Source organism: Dermacentor albipictus, chromosome 7, assembly GCF_038994185.2.
Source record: "Dermacentor albipictus isolate Rhodes 1998 colony chromosome 7, USDA_Dalb.pri_finalv2, whole genome shotgun sequence".
In the NCBI taxonomy this organism is placed as follows: domain Eukaryota; kingdom Metazoa; phylum Arthropoda; class Arachnida; order Ixodida; family Ixodidae; genus Dermacentor; species Dermacentor albipictus.
Window position 1 is genome coordinate 26,102,755 of NC_091827.1, and position 21,711 is coordinate 26,124,465.

The 21,711-nt window shown below is 46.6% G+C and overlaps 1 protein-coding gene and 1 long non-coding RNA gene across 4 annotated transcripts in view; one reads left to right on the top strand and one right to left on the bottom strand.

The window, feature by feature from the left end:
- LOC139047758 (spectrin beta chain, non-erythrocytic 1-like) overlaps window positions 1-20,819 on the bottom strand; it is a 242,785-nt gene extending 221,966 nt beyond the window's left edge. The window contains exon 1 of one of the 3 annotated variants that reach the window (XM_070521780.1): window positions 20,268-20,819. The gene's annotated coding sequence lies outside the window, so the exon portion shown is untranslated. Of the gene's footprint in view, window positions 1-19,487; window positions 19,826-20,267 lie in introns of those variants that run through there. The other 2 variants (XM_070521782.1, XM_070521781.1) reach the window with 2 other exon arrangements.
- On the top strand, window positions 1,416-4,998 carry LOC139047359 (uncharacterized). The gene is made up of 3 exons (XR_011507118.1): window positions 1,416-1,952; window positions 3,363-3,572; window positions 4,901-4,998. It is a non-coding gene; the product is annotated as an uncharacterized lncRNA (long non-coding RNA).
- Window positions 20,820-21,711: the final 892 nt, after the last annotated feature.

Here is a 21,711-nt window from a genome sequence, read left to right on the forward strand (position 1 = left end):
CCGCACGCTAAGAGAAAATATATGGTCTCACCAATTCAAGATGTGGGCACGTATTCTCGAAAACACGAGAGCTAGTGCCATGGGAAGCGTGTATATGAGCGGTGATCATGAATTTGTGCTCAGTAGGTGTCAAAGAAGCCCGTAGGCCATGCACCACCGCACTAGACGGCGCGCTGATCGGCTCGTGTTCGCCAACTAAAGCGGGAGACACACGGTCCGATTTGGTGTCCGATCCGGCGTCTGACGCGCCGAAACTGCAGCCCGAATCGAGGTGTTTTGCCGTGCCGAAGCGCCGGATCGGACGTCCGGCGTGCGACAAACCGGGCAGATTTTCATCGTTCGACGTGTCCGACAACTGCACCGTCGTCTGGCCGCAGCCATTGGCAGCGCGGCTGGCATGTGACGTACTCTGACGTTCCCTCCACGGAGGCGGTGCTGGCTTTCCGGTTTCTCGCAGTTATTCTTTTTCCTTGCCTGCTGCAGTTTGTTTCTGACATGAAATAGTTACCAGTTCAGTAAAATTATCTCGAACGTGTGCCTGTTACGCAAACCAGCGCCTTGTACACTAGCGCTAAGCTACTGGTGAGATCGGGAGCCGCGACGCGAGGGCATTTCGCGAGCAGACATCACACACCGACCGTCTGAGCGAGGCCGCTTGCACGTTTGCCCTTCGCAACGACTGCGTCGAGTAAACCAATTGTATTTAATTACGGCCGACCTAAGTGTACAGTGTTCATTGTTTTGGCAAAAATAAGCACTCTTCGACGAGCTCGGACTGGATCGCAAGCGCCGTCGGCTGCAGCGTCCGCCTAGCTATGCCTACCGGCCCTATCGCTGGCTTTAGCGGAGCCGTCAGTGGACAACGCGCCGTCGTGAAGTGTTCTGTCACTCACAGGGGCATAATTTTATCGACAGCCTTCGCGTAAAGCGAAGCAGTGTGGTGCCGAGTTGTTTATATTGCGTTTCTCGACGTGGATATCAACCAACGAACCAATCTAAAAACGTTGATATCAACTCAAGCTGGGGAGTTGGATGTGGGCGGAGCTTACGCGCCGCTCATGCCGTAGCATGCAGCGCCGCACGTCGGATCGGACACCGAATCGTACCGTGTGCGTCTGTATAGCTCGCTCATGGTTCGGCTGAAGTCCCCGTATACACTTTATAAATAAGGAAGCCTACCTAGGCACTGTAAACCCAATTATTGGGGCCTAAATGCCTCTCCGCCTCCTACTACGGCTTCCTTTGAGTGACAGTCTGATCTCGAAGGCCATGCTTTTGCAACCTGCATGCACCTGAAGCAATTGCGAATCTTGAAGGCAACATCCGCTTAGTTTTTATTATATATACATTTCCTTAAACTTCGTATCACAAAGTACAAAGTACACACTTCTGGACCAAATAAATTTATTAAAAGACTCTATCAAATGTTATTAGGAAAAAACACGCAATTTTTTCATTTAAGATACATTTTTCTAAAAAACCGCAGAGTGGCGCTACTGTAGTATTTGTTTGGTCGACACACCACGTTGGTTGTCGTAAGTGCTCCCTGCAGTAAGGTGGTATTTGAGGTAAATTTTAGAAGTGCCTAGACAAAACGTGCTGCTTGTTGTGTGCAGTGACCATCCCAAACCCTCCGGACTCGTGTAACGCCATTAGTTCGCCGTGTGTTTCGAGCGATCCACCAGTGTCGTCAGTGAGTGCCCTAGTACAGCTCCCGTCCGAACTGCCTTTGTTCTGCCGAGCTGCTGCCGGCGCTGTTCTGCCGAGCTGTTCTGCCGGCGCTCTCGTCAAAAGTCTGGTACTGGGGCTTCGAATTGTAGTGTTTGGAAGACTGTTGAAGGTTGTGCTTTTGTGGAGCTGGAGTTCATCGGCAGTTCTACAGTGCTTGCGCCAGAGAAACGTCAGTGCTTCTGTACCTGTTAGACGAAGGAGCGTTTGCCAAGTCTTGAAAGGTAAGCAAGTTTGGCGCTTGCGCGCATTCTTGAAGCTTATGATTTGCGTAATGAGCGTTGTGTAACTAGCTAGAGCAAAGCGCTTTCCTATCGTATGTTAGCCATGTTGCTGTGCACATTTAGCAAGCAATTTCGCGAAAGCTTCCTCTGATGTTACAGCGTACTTGCATTCTGCTACCCGCCTTGATTGCTATGCCTGAATGGGCACACAATTATGAAAACACATTGAAAGTTTGTGTTCGTTCGGCAGTGCGTAATAATTTGAAGACTGCGATTTTGTAGCAATACTTACCCCTCGATTCTATATCACTCTTCTCGCCCACCGCTAACGGCCGGCAGCTGCAGTACGTAGCACGGGCCGGGGCGTCGGTCAGCCTACTAACGAATAGCGCAAAGGAATACCATCGCTACAAAATCGCGGTCTTTAAATTATTACGCAAATTTTGTGCACAATGAGATGTTATAAACACACCTTGCATGTACATGAAAAAAAGGTTTACAACAGAGATGACATATATGCATGGGCACATATATGTGTCAATAAAATACTCGAGCCTCTTTCTGCCTACAGAAAAAGAAGTTATGTCTTCTCGAGGGCATGGCTGCTTGTAATAATGAACCTCTAAGGGAAGGTTTTCTCTAATCCCTATTTTTGATATCTAAATGCTTATGTGGCATGTACAAACTGCTTGCATCCATTTCTCATTGGGATGAGCTGTCTGAAATTTATTTTCAGTAATAATTGCAATAATTAACTACTCTCACCTGTCTTCTAGTGACTAAAGTTCTATGCTTCTACCTTGACAAACCTTTTGTGAAATTAGTTTGATGAGGCCCAATATACAGCGCTTTCTAAATTGAAGGTATCAGTACCTGTTAAAGACTACGCTAACTATGAAAATGCTGCTTGCGTATATTGTTTATTCACTCTGTCAGACAAAATGTTTACACCCAAGTGCAGTCAGTAAATTTAAAAGTGCATGCCTGCAAGGGGAAGTCAGAATTGTATTTGAAGACAATTGCATCTTGTTTGATAGTTCTTGAGCACTTGTGCGCCACTAATCGAGCACAGCTTGGCCCTATACTCGATGAGGCTTGAAGCTTTCAATGTCTGCTAATCACTAAAACAGCACCAGATCTCACTCTGTGTCAAGGGGTGGCACACATTTGCTTAGTTCTAGGCAGATGCATGTCTTTCTTTCGCATTGAAGTTCCCAATACTTTCTAGTCTTACGTAAAAGTACACAGCTCAGTACAATGCATGTATGGTATACGTAAGGCTGCTTTGTTCTTTAAACCGAATCAACAAGAAGCAGCGACTTCCGTTTTTGCAAACCTTACCCTACTTCCTAACCATTCCTTGATCAAATGCGTATAAAATGAATCTTTGGTTGTTGTATTCTTTCACAGGTAGACATCGGTGACGGTGTATACGTTGAAAAGGGCCTGCTGAAGAGGCTGTGCCTGGATGCTAACAACTCAGGCTTTCACTTCGCGGAGGGCCTCCTTAAAGCTCCTTTTTCAATAGAAGACGTTGAAGGGAGGTCCTTCTTTGGGCGGCTGTCAAATGCCTTCCACAGAAGGATCCGTTGGATTCCAAGAAGGTCAACACCATAGTAGGTATGTGTCACAAAGAAGCATCTTAATATTCTTTGTGCAGTTTTCAACAAAACTCCTTTCATGCTAATTTCAATGCTATCTTAGGGTATACTCCTTTCTTTCCTGCTAAAATAGCTATTAACCTGATTATAATAGCATATTATAATGCAAGCTTTGCCACCATAACTAGAAAATTGTCATTACTGTTGGCATGTGTATTTTTGTGATAGAGGCCCTGGTCATGTGAATGCACTGATAATATAATATCCTGTCTTGTGGAAAGCTAACATGTTTAGTAACAAGCTCACTTTGACAATGTCTGCCTGCACAACAAAGGCATTTTGTAATCTTGCTGTAGAACGTCCGTAATGCCTGTTCAACTGCTTACATGTTGCTTGTATCATTTCGTGTTTCTTAAAGGGACACTAAAGTGAAAAGTGATTTCTTCTGCATCAGTAAATCACCGTTCTACAACACCAAAAACACCACCCTTACAACGATAGGACGTTTGGTAAGCGAGAAAAAGCGCAAGAACGAAATACGGGTGGCGACGCCTACTTAAGTTCCCGCACCTGGGGGCTGTGACGTCATGGATTTTGATGGCATCTTCTAGGGCCTACTAATTATTTATAGCGGTACAGATTGACTACATTGTGTTCTAAAGGAACCAAATATTAAACATGCCAAGTTTCGGGAACCTTTATTCAGCCAACGCGGCCCAAATGCGAAAACAAACTTTGGAATCCCTGACGTCACGCTGACGTACCGGCGCTGGCGTTTCGGCGCGAAATTCAAATACTGATACTTGGACCTTCATTTTCTCATCTAATATTCAAACTATTTTCTTGAAATGACTGCCTGCAGGGTTCTCAAACAATGCTTTATTAGTCTACACTGATTTATTGTTTCCCTTTAGTGTCCCTTTAAGTGCAACATAAAAATCAACTCTTCTATGTACCTGTGCCCAAGCAAAGCTGCAGCATAGTTATGACTGACACCTTGCCTTTCCTAAGATAATTCACACATGAAACTTCCATGTACTAGTCACAATACGAATATCGAAGTTCATTAAACTGAAGTTGATTTACAGGTTTTGTTTGTAGATGACAATTGGTACGATAGAGTTTATGTGTCGTGCATCTGTTGGTGTTATGCACATCCATCACGCTCCCAGCTTTAATGCACGAATTCAGTCATTTCATGCATTTTTAGGACTTTGCACAAAACAGCTGGAGATGTTTATAGCTCACAGGATTGAAAGCTTGTCTCTTGTGCACTTCTCATGGCATTTCTTGTCTCATGTCACTGTAGCAAAACTAATATATTGCCTTTTTTCTTCTCGTTTCTAGACTACACAACGCAACATTTCAGCCTACTTCCAGGGCAGCTGGAGAACTCGTCCCCCTTACTAGCCCGGGGATATTAAATGGATGTGTTCAAGCACAAATGGAAACCCGTCTTCTTCTGTTGCATGCCACACCTAGCCACTTGGCAATCACTATTCGCCAAAGACAGATAGTTGACAGGATGTTACTAGCAAGTCGTTAGGATATATAAAGGTGGTTAATAAATAGTCATTGCACAGTTTTTAGGAAGCAAATAAAAATTTTATTCAGAGATAATCAAAGCTTACTTTTGCAATATATAATTGCAAAAGTAATTACCTCTGGATAAAATTTTTATGTACTTTCTAAAAACTGTGAAGCGACTATTTATTAACCACCTTTATACATCCTAACGACTATCTAGTAATATCCTGTCAACTATCTGTGGCGAATAGTCGACAGGATGTTACTAGCAAGTAGTTAGGATGTATAAAGGTGGTCAATAAATAGTCGCTTCACAGTTGACACTTTCTAACGACATAAGATAATAAGCAGTCGGTAAGAATTCTATCGACATTTTATATCTATACTTTCAATTCAATATCGGTGGCCAATAGTCGGCAGGAGGTTACTAGGAAGTTGTTACGGTGTCTAAAGACGTTTTATAGAATGTCGATAGGTTTTAGTAACATTTGTCTAAAGACGGTTTACAAAATGTTACTAAAATTTTTTGTAAGGGGCCGCAGAGATCAATCGCACGGAGTTAATTGCCCGCCGATCAGGTTCAGCGGTCCCATTCCCCCCGCGAAACAATGAAGCAAACATCGATAAACGAGAGAGAGAGAGAGACAGAGACAGAGAGAGAGAAACAAAATAAAATTAAATTATGGGGTTTTACGTGCCAAAACCACTTTCTGATTATGAGGCACGCCGTAGTGGAGGACTCCGGAAATTTAGACCACCTGGGGGTTCTTCAACGTGCACCTAAATCTAAGCACACGGGTGTTTTCGCATTTCGCCCCCATCGAAATGCGGCCGCCGTGGCCGGGATTCGATCCCGCGACCTCGTGCTCAGCAGCCTAACACCATAGCCACTGAGCAACCGCGGCGGGTGTAGAGAGAGAGAGAGAAACAACGGCGTTACAAGCCAATGTGACCTTACATACGCAGTGCCACATCCACTCACACTCGGTTCGCGTCATTCTTCGAAGCCAGAAGAACGGCGCGCGCGCGAGCCTGCAGCAACGCGAACAACAAAAAAGAAGCGCAAGGAAAGAGGTCAGCGAGGGTCGTCGACACAAGACAATTCCAGCTGATTAAAAAAAACGCGCGCTCCGCTATCGATGCCAAGGACGCGTACACCGGCGCGATCGGGAGCCGACGCGCAGTAGCGGAGAGCGCGCTTCCAAAGTTTGAAGTGGGTATTACTCGGTGCCGAAACGTCGTTCCCTCTCTCTCTCTCTCTCTCTCTCTCTCTCTCTCTTCGCGAGACACATTCTTCATCGCCAGAGCCGAGTCGCAGGGAGCAGTGAAAAACGGTGCGGATTTATTCGCGTGCGGGGGACGTATTCTGCAATGCGGGTGACACACGGCGCCGCACTTCTGATCGCGATCAAGCCCGATCCGGATCGAATTTCTCGGTCGTGATTGGCTCCTTTGCACCAAATGCGCGAGAGAGAGCCAATCGCAGTCGAAAATTTCGATCCGGATCGGTCCCGATCACGATCAGAAGTGTACGTGTGACACCGGTATAAGAGTCCACCTAGTAGACGTTTCATCCATTTCATCTGCTGTTGAAGTCCTGATTGGCTGTAGCGACTAGTTGCTGTGGATGCGCAGCCCAGCCCAGCCAATCAGAACTTCATTGGCAGACGAAATTGACATGTCCACTAGGCGGACGCCTACAGAATACCTCCCCAGGAATGATCACATAATCACTCGAACGCAGCGCTGCATTTAGAAGGATGGGTATAGACAGCTTGCAGGCGACGACGTCACAGATGCAGCTTCCCACCGTGGTGGTCCTCCAATAGGGCGCCTAGGACGACGTCAGCGTATCATGTTCACTGTCGTGGGTATGCCCTGCTTTCATGGAGGAAGGAAAGCTTAGAAGCACCCCTGCCCTGCCGGCTGTGTTGGAGAGTGTTGGAGAACCGGTCGCTCGAGATGCAAAGCAACGGCTGCAGCTACTCCCCATGCTGGTTCACTAACATGGCGCATCGGATGACATCACTGCAAGTCATCTATACACATCGCGCAGAGGGATCTGCTTTTCTATTTAAACACTTGAAGGGACATCAAAGAAAAAAAATTAAGTCGCGCTAGATCTATAGATAATTCGTCTAGAAGTCTGTATATCATCAGGCTCTTTTTTTTTTGCGTGCCGTTATATCATTTGGTTGCGTACGACATTGCCGCCGAGGGTACCCCTGCTACTTCTCAATCCTAAGCGCCCGCGCCAAAACGGACGATTTGACGCAATCCCCACGTGACTTTCCTCTCGGCCGTTTCTTTGTCAATAGGCCAGTGCCGACGTCACACGACAGCTACCACATATAGACCGAAATAGGTGGCGCCACTCCCTCCTGATTTTCCGTTCGAACGGTTTCCGTCGCTTCCTCGCTTACACATGTTCCGTTTTCGCTACGAATGATAATGCGTTATTAGGGAAACCTATTATTTCAGTCTATAGCTCGACTTAACATTTTCCTTCAGGGTGCCTTTAAGATTTCTGCGCTTGCTGCTGATTTCGTCTGTGCAGCAAAATGAAAAAGAAATCATATACCTTCCACGTTATCATCCACAAAGTTCAATCCATAGTTCCCCACAAAAAATTACAAGGGAGAATTCTGGCGCTATATCGCCTACGACAGTTGCAAGCATGACGTTTCAGACAGTGTGGGAATGGATGTTAGCATACACGAATTTGCCTACAAACTCCATCCTTGTTGTATTCTAACGACGTCGTGGCTTCGCAGATTGACCATTCTCTACAAAATATCGCCTTACAAATGCCACATTTTGTTGTGTCTAGAACATGACTGCATGAAAATTTAGAAAAAAGATTAAGAGTGTAAAACGCAACGCCGCAAGAACGTTTGAAACCGCAAATCAGACACAATGATTAAACAGAGCCATCTATACCATAACCATCATTATTTCCGCGGAAGCTGAACGATCGCAGCGCCAGAGTTTTCCCCTAGTGAGTTTTGAAGGAAACTACGGTTATATCGTGGCCTCCGAGATCGCAACGACGGACCGTTGGATCGAGTCTCGGAGGCCACGGTTCAGCCCAGCGCGCACCGAGCACTCGGGTCAGCGAGGCAGCATCTTCTTTCTTTTCAGTCTTGCTATTCGAGCGCCGCCCAGCTCAGGTTTTCAGACTCTGGCAAAACGAGCGCGAATTAAGCTGCGCATTTTTGTTGTTGTTGTTGTTGTTGTTGTTGTTGTTGTTCATCCCGAGTGACCGGTTCCCCAGTCGTCGCTGATACCACTGTATTGCTATTTGTATTCCGTTATCATTTTTCTGTTGACGAAAAAGCTTCTCTAAGATCTTATCAAAGTAATGTATACAAAACAAAAGGAAATTAATGATGAAGGAAAAAAAAGAACGCGAAGGAACGACCGTCCAACCGTTACGCAATTTCACACGCATCTACGACGCCGGGACAGCCGAGACCTGTTTCCATTTCTCACGCACATATCTCCTGGACTGTATATTCAATTCGCTCGCGGCCGGTCGCGCATACATTACGTACTATACAAAAGAAAAAAAAGAAGGAAAAAAATTTAATCCGGAAGCGCTTCGAGTGGTGGAGCGAAGAGATAAAGAGATGCCTCGGAGCCATGGTGAGACTTGCCGAGACGTCCTCTGCTGTGTGTGTGTACAGTCCAAGACCGTTCTAATAAGAACGCACTTGCGTACAAACCACGCACAGCGCCGGCTTCGGCAGTCTCGTGCCAGAAGAACTGGTTCGCAATATACAGCACGCAACATAGCGCGCTAACCACGTGCACGAGAAAAAGACGGAAAGGCCTAAGCTACGCTGTATACAGTCCACAACCATTCCAACAAGAACGCACGTGTTCGTTATAACGGTGTACGACGCGTAGCATCTCAGAAGTGGCCTCCACGAATCCCATTGGAGGGACGACTCCCACTCCGTAATAAATCGCACACCCAACACGCTATATCTATAACTACGTGTTTTCGAGGAGACGGGCGTCCCTGCTTTACCGTCCAGAGCCATCCCAATCAGAACACACGAATACCACGCACAGCATCTAATAGACACGGCATGTATACGGGCCTCGCGCAGGACTCATCTTACAACAACAACAAAAAAAGAATAGAAGAAAAATAAAAGCACTCACATAACACGCAAAGTCGAACATACGGGGATAGAGAGAGAGAGAGAGAGGGGGGGGGGGGTGGAGGGGTGTCTTGCAAGTCTCCTACAGTCCAGAACCATCCTAATAAGAGCGCACGTACATATATGTGCCACGCACAGCATGCAGCTCAGAGGCACGGCCTCCACTAGTGTCTCACGGCAGAGAGAACACGATCGTTAGAAAACACGCACACACACACGCGCGAAGCGTGCTACACCCCCCTTCCCCCACCCTCCCACCCCCAAAAAAGGAACCGGACTACGGCCACGCAACGAATGTTCTTCGCATCCCCTCCCCCCTCCTCCTTCACCGCAACGCTTTCCACGGCGAGATTATATTAAGGATGCGAAGCAGGAAATGTACAGCCTGTCCCCGTACGAAATTGTAAAAAGAAATACACAAGAAAGAAGAAAAGAAGCAGGAGGCTTACAGGAGATAAAGAAAAGTACATTAACTCGGACAGGCAGAGCGAGAAAAAGAAAGAAGGAACGGGCATATAAACGCGGTGTACTGCGCGTAGTTGCGCTGGGCCCGTTTAAGGAAAGAAATATGAGCCGCGATTTCTGGGCACCGTACACGGCGTGTGTGTGTGTGTGTGTGTGTAGTACGGCAGAGGGACACACGCAAGGTGGTCGAGTGGAAGGGTCGTCCTCGAGATAAATGGGAGGCGGGGGGTGGAGGGGGCGGGAATTAAGAGGACCGAGAATTAAGGAACCGCGAGACAGACACGGAGAAGGAAGGAAAGAGCGAAAGGAAAGGAAGAAAGAAAGAAATGCGGTATACGCCCTGAATAACGAAGTACACCACACACTTAGAAATGGACGATAAAAAGGACGAAGGATTAAGGAACCGCGAGACAGACACAGGGAAGAAAGAAAGAAAAAAGGAAAGAAAGAAAGAAAGAAAAACGAGGTATACGGCCAAACTAACGAAGTACACCGCAGACTTTAAAAATGGACGATAATAAGGTGACGCTATATAAATAATTTCGAAGTGGTGTAAGGGATCCTTTCAAGATTCGTTATTGCGAATCATTCCGCGAGAACGTGTCGGTTATTAGCGGAGAAAAAAAAATGAAGAGCTTCCTCCTTTTTTTTTTTCTTTTACGAATTTACCAACTGAAATACGACATACTTCATTTTTTTTTATTTAGAAATACTGTGGACCTCTGCTCATGGTCATTACAGGGAAGGGCATTTTGCACACAGAAATTTATGAGGCGAGTTAGTAAACGATCATTCTGATAATAATAATAATAATAGAAAGTAACTCTTACTGTAAGAAGAAGCTTGGTACAAACAAAATGAAAGGTTATTTTTCGTACAAATCAGTACAGCAACAGATAATTGCAGGTGTTAACAGCGCAAAACGCAGACGGGACACAAGACGAGAAGACGCCACCACAAGCGCTGACTTTGAACAGCGTTTATTCGTCTCGAGCCCCGTCTACATTTCGCGCTGTTAACACCAGGATGGAAAACCAACAAGCCCAAGCTGCTATTCCAGGGAACCAGATAATTGTGCCCGCCTTGACGAACCACTCGCCAACCGAAACCTCGCCTCGGAACGTATAAAAAAAAATTAAATGATGTGGTTTTATGGTCCAAAACCACCTTCTGATTATGAGGCACGCCGTAGTGAACGACTATGGAAATTTCGACCAACTGGGGTTCTTAAACGTGCACCTAAATCTAAGTACACGGGTGTTTTCGCATTTCGCCTCCATCGAAATGCGGCCGCCGTGGCCGGGATTCGATCCCGCGACCTCGCGCTCAGCAGGCCAACACCATGGCCACTAAGCAACCACGGCTTTTTTTTTTCTTTCTCAGTTTCTTGGTATTTATTATAGTAGCCTTCAACCAAATATTCACCAGTTCTGCACAGCCAGAGAATGGAGGGCACAATGAAAGTCTCACACGGAAAAGGCAGCGCACATACTGTGAGTAGAAACGTTGGTTTCACTTTAGAAAGGTGGCAAGGATAAGCACCTCACCAAAATAGGGTACCAGTCCGGTTGAATATCGAGTCCATCATAAACATGTTTTAGGTTTAGCAGAATGCGTTGTTGGACAAGTTGGTTCATTGTAATTGGAAACGTTGGTTGAGCTTTTTAGACAATCACAACGAAGGAAGACAGGACAGGCGCAAACCGCTGATACTTGGCATGATGAAGGGAGAACACAAAAGGATGAGCCCGATGTAGAAGAAATGTATCAAGTATCAAGTATCAACTATCAGTATGTATGAAGTATGAAGTATCAGCGGTTTGCGCCTGTCCTGTCTTCCTTCCTTGTGATTGTCTAAAAAGCGCAACCAACGTTTCCAATTACAATGTTTTAGGTGTAGTGTCGTTTGGATACCACGGCAACCGCGGCAGGTGGACCTATCAAAAGCGCTACTATAGCGCCTAGAATATAATAGCTAGTATATTCTAGACACTATAGCACTACCGTAGTCCTCCCTTCGAGCTCCCCGCGCTGTTAAATCTGAATTCGGAGGCGTGAAGGGTGAGCGCAGCACGAAACCTGACGCAGCGAGCTTTGCGGAGCTTAAGTTGGTGAAAACACGGTATACGCGCCGAATAAACGCCCCGGGTGCCAACGGTGCGCCGGAATTCGAAGGGCGTCGTCGAACAGCACGCGCACACAAGCGCGGGCAATGCGCGGCGGGGCTCCTTCGTCATCGGCCGTGGGAGAGGAATTTTGACCGCGCGTTATTTGCCTGTCGCAAAAAAAGTATGCCCGCCGCCGCGTCAACAAAGGCGACGACGCAAGGGCGAAACTTTCGAACGCCGAACTGGCATTGCGCAGCCTGTACGGGGGGTGTGGACGGCCATTAGGGTGTAGGCGTGTTTCTTTTTTGATTGTTCATTAAATAAGAAAACAAGTAAGGAATGACATCATTGCTGCTCAACGCACACTGCAACTGTATACACAGCACGGTCTGCTGACACTTGAACGGCGGTCATCAGCGCGCGTGTGCTTGAGGTGCATATATATATATATATATATATATATATATATATATATATATATATATATATATATATATATATATATATATATATATATATATATATATATAGTCATATAATGAGAAGCCAACAAACACTGACACCAAGTACAACATAGGGGAAATTGCATGTGCTTAATAAATGAAATAAAGTAATGATAAATTAATGGAAATTAAAGTGGATGAAAAAACAACTTGCCGCAGGTGGGAACCGAACCCACAACCTTCGCATGTCGCGTGCGATGCTCTACCAATTGAGCTACCGCGGCGGCGTTTCCCCATCCACTTTCTTGGGTATTTATGTGTACTAGTAGAACCCTGGGAGTGTTAGCCAGCGCCCCCACACACAGACCTTGGCGGCGGACGTGGAACGTCTTTTTTGCCGCAGGCGTCACGAGAACGTGATCTTTTCGGGTGAAGGCAACTGGTCAATAAACCCACATATGCTACCTGAAGGCATCAATGTTGCCGGATTCGAGACCCTCGTTAAGTAATAAACGAGAAGAAAGGGGGTTAACCGAGGGACCCGATAATTATTAGTCATATAATGAGAAGCCAACAAACACTGACACCAAGTACAACATAGGGGAAATTGCATGTGCTTAATAAATGAAATAAAGTAATGATAAATTAATGGAAATTAAAGTGGATGAAAAAACAACTTGCCGCAGGTGGGAACCGAACCCACAACCTTCGCATGTCGCGTGCGATGCTCTACCAATTGAGCTACCGCGGCGGCGTTTCCCCATCCACTTTCTTGGGTATTTATGTGTACTAGTAGAACCCTGGGAGTGTTAGCCAGCGCCCCCACACACAGACCTTGGCGGCGGACGTGGAACGTCTTTTTTGCCGCAGGCGTCACGAGAACGTGATCTTTTCGGGTGAAGGCAACTGGTCAATAAACCCACATATGCTACCTGAAGGCATCAATGTTGCCGGATTCGAGACCCTCGTTAAGTAATAAACGAGAAGAAAGGGGGTTAACCGAGGGACCCGATAATTATTAGTCATATAATGAGAAGCCAACAAACACTGACACCAAGTACAACATAGGGGAAATTGCATGTGCTTAATAAATGAAATAAAGTAATGATAAATTAATGGAAATTAAAGTGGATGAAAAAACAACTTGCCGCAGGTGGGAACCGAACCCACAACCTTCGCATGTCGCGTGCGATGCTCTACCAATTGAGCTACCGCGGCGGCGTTTCCCCATCCACTTTCTTGGGTATTTATGTGTACTAGTAGAACCCTGGGAGTGTTAGCCAGCGCCCCCACACACAGACCTTGGCGGCGGACGTGGAACGTCTTTTTTGCCGCAGGCGTCACGAGAACGTGATCTTTTCGGGTGAAGGCAACTGGTCAATAAACCCACATATGCTACCTGAAGGCATCAATGTTGCCGGATTCGAGACCCTCGTTAAGTAATAAACGAGAAGAAAGGGGGTTAACCGAGGGACCCGATAATTATTAGTCATATAATGAGAAGCCAACAAACACTGACACCAAGTACAACATAGGGGAAATTGCATGTGCTTAATAAATGAAATAAAGTAATGATAAATTAATGGAAATTAAAGTGGATGAAAAAACAACTTGCCGCAGGTGGGAACCGAACCCACAACCTTCGCATGTCGCGTGCGATGCTCTACCAATTGAGCTACCGCGGCGGCGTTTCCCCATCCACTTTCTTGGGTATTTATGTGTACTAGTAGAACCCTGGGAGTGTTAGCCAGCGCCCCCACACACAGACCTTGGCGGCGGACGTGGAACGTCTTTTTTGCCGCAGGCGTCACGAGAACGTGATCTTTTCGGGTGAAGGCAACTGGTCAATAAACCCACATATGCTACCTGAAGGCATCAATGTTGCCGGATTCGAGACCCTCGTTAAGTAATAAACGAGAAGAAAGGGGGTTAACCGAGGGACCCGATAATTATTAGTCATATAATGAGAAGCCAACAAACACTGACACCAAGTACAACATAGGGGAAATTGCATGTGCTTAATAAATGAAATAAAGTAATGATAAATTAATGGAAATTAAAGTGGATGAAAAAACAACTATGTGGGTTTATTGACCAGTTGCCTTCACCCGAAAAGATCACGTTCTCGTGACGCCTGCGGCAAAAAAGACGTTCCACGTCCGCCGCCAAGGTCTGTGTGTGGGGGCGCTGGCTAACACTCCCAGGGTTCTACTAGTACACATAAATACCCAAGAAAGTGGATGGGGAAACGCCGCCGCGGTAGCTCAATTGGTAGAGCATCGCACGCGACATGCGAAGGTTGTGGGTTCGGTTCCCACCTGCGGCAAGTTGTTTTTTCATCCACTTTAATTTCCATTAATTTATCATTACTTTATTTCATTTATTAAGCACATGCAATTTCCCCTATGTTGTACTTGGTGTCAGTGTTTGTTGGCTTCTCATTATATGACTAATAATTATCGGGTCCCTCGGTTAACCCCCTTTCTTCTCGTTTATTACTTAACGAGGGTCTCGAATCCGGCAACATTGATGCCTTCAGGTAGCATATGTGGGTTTATTGACCAGTTGCCTTCACCCGAAAAGATCACGTTCTCGTGACGCCTGCGGCAAAAAAGACGTTCCACGTCCGCCGCCAAGGTCTGTGTGTGGGGGCGCTGGCTAACACTCCCAGGGTTCTACTAGTACACATAAATACCCAAGAAAGTGGATGGGGAAACGCCGCCGCGGTAGCTCAATTGGTAGAGCATCGCACGCGACATGCGAAGGTTGTGGGTTCGGTTCCCACCTGCGGCAAGTTGTTTTTTCATCCACTTTAATTTCCATTAATTTATCATTACTTTATTTCATTTATTAAGCACATGCAATTTCCCCTATGTTGTACTTGGTGTCAGTGTTTGTTGGCTTCTCATTATATGACTAATAATTATCGGGTCCCTCGGTTAACCCCCTTTCTTCTCGTTTATTACTTAACGAGGGTCTCGAATCCGGCAACATTGATGCCTTCAGGTAGCATATGTGGGTTTATTGACCAGTTGCCTTCACCCGAAAAGATCACGTTCTCGTGACGCCTGCGGCAAAAAAGACGTTCCACGTCCGCCGCCAAGGTCTGTGTGTGGGGGCGCTGGCTAACACTCCCAGGGTTCTACTAGTACACATAAATACCCAAGAAAGTGGATGGGGAAACGCCGCCGCGGTAGCTCAATTGGTAGAGCATCGCACGCGACATGCGAAGGTTGTGGGTTCGGTTCCCACCTGCGGCAAGTTGTTTTTTCATCCACTTTAATTTCCATTAATTTATCATTACTTTATTTCATTTATTAAGCACATGCAATTTCCCCTATGTTGTACTTGGTGTCAGTGTTTGTTGGCTTCTCATTATATGACTAATAATTATCGGGTCCCTCGGTTAACCCCCTTTCTTCTCGTTTATTACTTAACGAGGGTCTCGAATCCGGCAACATTGATGCCTTCAGGTAGCATATGTGGGTTTATTGACCAGTTGCCTTCACCCGAAAAGATCACGTTCTCGTGACGCCTGCGGCAAAAAAGACGTTCCACGTCCGCCGCCAAGGTCTGTGTGTGGGGGCGCTGGCTAACACTCCCAGGGTTCTACTAGTACACATAAATACCCAAGAAAGTGGATGGGGAAACGCCGCCGCGGTAGCTCAATTGGTAGAGCATCGCACGCGACATGCGAAGGTTGTGGGTTCGGTTCCCACCTGCGGCAAGTTGTTTTTTCATCCACTTTAATTTCCATTAATTTATCATTACTTTATTTCATTTATTAAGCACATGCAATTTCCCCTATGTTGTACTTGGTGTCAGTGTTTGTTGGCTTCTCATTATATGACTAATAATTATCGGGTCCCTCGGTTAACCCCCTTTCTTCTCGTTTATATATATATATATATATATATATATATATATATATATATATATATATATATAAGGGGGGGGGGGGGTATTTCATGGTACGCTTGTGGAGTGAGGACTTCCTCGAGAGAGTTCGTCCACCGGCACTACTCCAAAGAGCAACCGGACAACACAGGGAATCAAGTCAAAACAAAGAAAATCAATCAGTTTTCAATGTACGCTCATTAGGCGACGGCAGATATTTGGACTTTTCGAACACGAATCGAATAGGGAAGGCTGTTCGATTCGCATTCGATTCGAGAACTGCCTATTCGAAACTATCGAACATTCGTTCCTTTCGCGCGACACTTGCCGGAGCCTCAAAGGAGCAAGAAAGTTGGATGTGAGGATCGCTCCGAGTTATTCTGCTTCAGGCTCCGGAGCTGTTGTTACTTCGCGGGGGGGTGGCAACATGTTCACCGAGCATAAAGGCACGTGCGGGACAGATCATTTGTGCAGCCGTTCATTATGAACACTGGACTTGTGGGTAGCCCGTACGCGAATCCGTTGCCACGATTTGGGCAAAACAATTTATTACTCGGCAATTGGCAGCACGTTTCGGGAACTTTGAAACAATGTTCGGGACCAGTCTAGAATAAATGGGGTTAACTGTGGGGTCCGATATTTATTAGTCATACCATAAGAAGCCAACAAACACTGACACCAAGGAAAACACGGGGAAAGTTACTTGCGCCTAATAAATGAAACAAAGAAACAATAAATTAATGGAAATGAAGGTGGATGAAAAAACAACTTGCTGCTTTACACTTTCATTTGCATTAATTTACTGTTTCTCTATTTCATTTATTAAGCACAAGTAATTTCCCCTATGTTGTCTTTGGTGTCAGTGTTTGTTGGCTTGTACATTCGAATGCTCTATAGACAAAAAGGAAATTAAATTTAGAAAATCAGGTTATAAGAACAAGGCAGTAGCGAGAAGTACTCCCGGACGAGGCGATCGCATATCCGATGGTTTGGAAACGCAAAACCTCTCATGTGCAGTGCAGTTTGAGTGTATTGAGGAACATCATGTGTTCGAAATTCATCGGACCTTTCACAGCTCGCGCGTTAAACGTTGAACCCCAAGAATGGAGGAATTTGAATCCAGAGCATGCAGCATTCCTCGCCTGTTTACTTAACGCGCAACCCGAGTTACAAGTGCTCTCTTTGACCATCCATATGTTCGTTCCCGTAATATGCACTCAACAGACCAAAATAACAATGAAAAGAAAAGAACAATCGATACCGAAAACTAGCGCGCAACATTCAGTTTTGGGGCCTTCTGGAACGAGATCTGGACAGACGAAACAGAGAAGCAGACGTCGCAGCGCAAGCAGATTCCGTCTATCCATTTCATTTAAGCCCGTCCGTACACGCTTCTTCTTCGTGCGAGAAAAAAAAAAGTAATAATAAACAACGACGCAAAATGGTTCATTGACCTGCGAAAAGGTCAAAACGCGCGAACACCGTGCGCGCACACACACACACCTCATTTTTCAAGAGATCAAAACGCGCAAGGACTTTCAGCTGCTCTGCAGAAAAGAGGCCGAGGTCCCAAGCTGCGGCGCCCCGATTCTAACCTTTCGCCGCGGCAAAATATCTGCTGCACATCGCACTGCCTATACAGAGATCGTCTGCTCTATTCGTCTAACAGACGACGAGCCAACGCCCTCGACAACGCTACAGGGAACGAAAGTTAAGAACAAAAACAAAAAAACAGGACAGACGGACGTAACGGCGAATGGACCCGCTCTAATGCGCAGATGGTACGCGGCGTCGACTTCAATAAGCAGTACGTATCTATGTAGTACGAACAGCGAACAAGAAAAATCTGCAGTAAGGCTAACGGGTAGTTTTTCTCTTTTTTTTTTTCCTTTCTTTGACAGGGACAAGTGCTTCGAAAGACTATAATCGAGGAAATGGTAAAAAAAAAATATGAGAAAAAGAAGGCATTTGATAAAAGATATACACATGACTGGCGGAAAAACCAGCTGCAAAAGTGCATCACGCCAACGGTCTGTACTGTAAAAAAAAGAACTTGCTTCTCGTGACTCGGCCTCGAATGAGAGAGACTTCCCTGCGGTTTTAATAGAAACGGGGCTACGGGGAAAAGTGGCGTAGTATGCGAACCGCCGAGATTAACAATCGCCACTTCTGAATGCATAACTAGGGGTGAGGGACGTAGGCCGAGACTGCTAATTAAACAGTATTATACCAAAGGCGTGACGCGATTGGCGTACCACTACCAGTATTTATACATGCTGCGAAGCTGTCGAGGCGTGCCTAGCCAATACATCACGCATCGATACCTTATTTGCGTCCTCTGTGTGTCATTATTTTGTATTTACGAGCGGTATTTTACGACTCATTTAAATCCACGAAAATACGCAGGAGGGCGGCATACGTCTGATTAACGTGCTTACAGCGATTTATCTGGGTAATTAGTAAACCAGTGTCCATCACACTTAATAAATTCCTCTAATGAGAGGAAAATGTTCCGACTAGGCAAGTAACCGCTAATTGTGCTGGTTGATTTGCATGGGCCGACTCGTTTCTGCTTGGCCGGAGAGAATGCGTTCGTGTGGCCGGTCGTATGATCTGTTGGCAAGGTGACGACGTGGAGCTTCAATCTACCGTTAAAACATCAGTTTTAATATCAACGCAACTGATTTAGCATGCCGCATCGTTAGCGGATCCAGACTAATTCCTCTGTCCAGTCCATTTTGGTGAAAAGCAGACGCCGGCAAGCAGACGACATCTGTTAAGACCACGGAAAAAAAAAAGAAAAGAAAAGAACGGGCTTACAAGTGCCGCGGAATAGATTTTCATAAACAAACACAGCTGTTATTAGACTATTTATTTTCGACGTCGTAATGTTCCGAGACCCCTGAGCTGTTCCACTGTGTAGCACAAATAATGGGCGTGTCTCTGCGGCATCATCGGAGGCCATCACGCATCTCTCGACAAGACGCTTTTCAAGACAGGCGAAAGCTGCCGGAGAGACATAACTCGGAGTTTCCCACAGGCACGAAACAATGTATCGATAGCTACACCTACCGTACGCGCTGACAGTGTGACAAGCGTGTGCCTGTCAAGGATGCCTCTGTGACCCTACGAACACGCTACACTGAGACACGAACGGTATTTCTCCACAAGGAAAAAAAAAGAAAGAGGCGGCTCGTGACAATGACCGCCGGTCGCGGAAAAAAAAATGCAAGGCGAGACAATTCCTCGTCCAACCTTCCTCCATAGCGGCATAATGTGCAAACGAAAAAGGAAAAGCGCGCAAGACGTTGTATGTAACGGTTACCTTGTTCGCAGAAATCGGGCGGAAAAAACGGTAGTCGACCGAATTCTGGAAACTCGCTGGAATGCTGCAGTTCTTGCCTTCGCCGGTCGACATTATTACGTCAAGACACGGATCAAGGCTTGCGCAACGAACGCAAGCCTCTCTCGATCGCATCGATCGGCGAATGCTCTCGCGCCAGCTCGGATGCCGCTGCACCCTCTGAGCGAATTCCTCCGCTTCGAAAAGCCCGTTACTTAAACAATAATGTCGCTGCTTTAAGTGCCGCTAGACGGTATACGGGAGTGAGAGTGAGAAAGCCAAAATGAAATTCAAGCGATCGTTATCCGTCCCGAGTACAGCGGCTGCTCGCCAACGGTTTCCAAGACCCCTGGGCGACTCAACCGAGCCAAGGACGTTTCGGCTACTTCTCGACTCGGATCGTCGGTCGCTCACACGAGACGGGGGCGCCGTTTGTTTGGGCTACGAATGTAAAGGGTCACAATAAACGAAGGTTCGAACACGCGGTTTCAATCCCGCGCACCGACTTCCCGCTGAGAACATTTCTCCAGACGCCTTCGAGAAAACGGGCAAGATGGTCAACTTGTCAAACGCGGAGAGCCAGCGTCCGTGAGGAAGCGCCGGATCGCATCGCTCGTCTTGTCGCCGAACGGCGCAATAACAACAGCGGCGCTGGGGAATATCGCCGTGGCGGCATCGAAGCAGCGGCCACGTCAAATGCAGCCGACACACTTGCCGTGCATGTCAACGCGCCGTACGCGAAAATAAACCGCAGAAACTTACCGGGCGGTCAAGTTGAACGTTTAGGCCTAGCAGCAGCAGCCGCCGCCAGCCAGCGTTAACGGAGGGGACGCGTTGGCCGGTGTGCGCTGTGAAAGCCGCGCCAGCTTCCAGAAACACCACCGAGCACCTCCACACCGATGATGCACCACCGGTGCTGACAGCGTGTCATTCGTATCCAAAGGAGATATTTTTTTTTCTTCTTTTTCACTTGTCTCCCGGCGTCGCGATGTAGCACCACGACGAATGCTGCTAGCAATACTGTCGCCGCAAAAGCACTCGGGTCGTGGTCGTCGTCGGTCGCTTCGGCTCGGCCCGTCCGGACGCACTCGAGAGAAAAATAAAATAAAACTGCACTCCTGACTTCTCTTGACCGGGCAGCCGCTATCGACACCACCACGCGGCCCTCTCGAACGATGCGAAAGAGACGTGCACGAAATGCCGGCGCCCCGCACGGAGCCTGTTTTGTTCGCGGAAAAAGCTTGGCTTCTTCGCGCTAGTCGTGTTCGTGTTCCCCGCTACAAACGCGCCTCGAGCGCCTAGCCTACAGGTGTCTTTCAGTTTTTGTTTCAGTTTGTCGCGTATTTTTTTCTCTCCTTCGCGCCGGAGCTCTGCCGACCGCCGCGTCAGCTGCTGGGAAATATGTAAAGCTGTTTCAAGTTTCGCTGTCACCTTCAGAGGTGGCGCCACGTTACACAACGTACAGAGGCGCGCGTTTTGAATTTTTACGTCGACATTGTCAAGTGTCACTTAGGTTTAATGTGAAGTAAACACCGTGATAAAATCATCTTCCTTTTCTGCTTTTAGCAAGCTACATGTACGTAAACGAATAGCCGACTAACAGGCATAAAGAGCTGATGACTACGTTGATGTTTCTATTTTTTTTGTTCCGTTGCATATGCATACAAAAGAGCCATACAAGGAGTGTAGTATCAACGTAGTTGTTCGTTACTTTTTGTCTGGAACTCCGAGCGTTCAATGTCCATCATGTAGTGATGGAATGCGAAGGACTGAATAGATTTCCGGAAAAGCACCGAGCTAGAAAGGTAGCGTCATTTAAGTGCTATAATAGGACCAACCTAATGATTCGACCATAGGCTTCTATAATGAGCCACGATAAGCTCCATTTCCTTTACCCACTTCCCCAAATAGGTCTGGAGCCAACGTTTGTAGTTGCCTAGAGCCATCGTTTACATGTATAATTCTCTATCTCTATATTCTTCGATCATTGTTCGCTGCTTCGAACAAGAATCTCTGCCAGTAAGTTTAACTCGGGGAAAACTTGGTCACGCGCTCACGTCTGTGAATTCGCGTGATTCTCAATGGGTCGAAGAATCCGTTATCGAAAAATTGACCGTCCCACGGTATGGCACCAAAGTTCAATGGCCCCAAACTTGATGGTGCCACCAGTGACGATCGAAACCACGACCATTGATGAGAGTCAAAC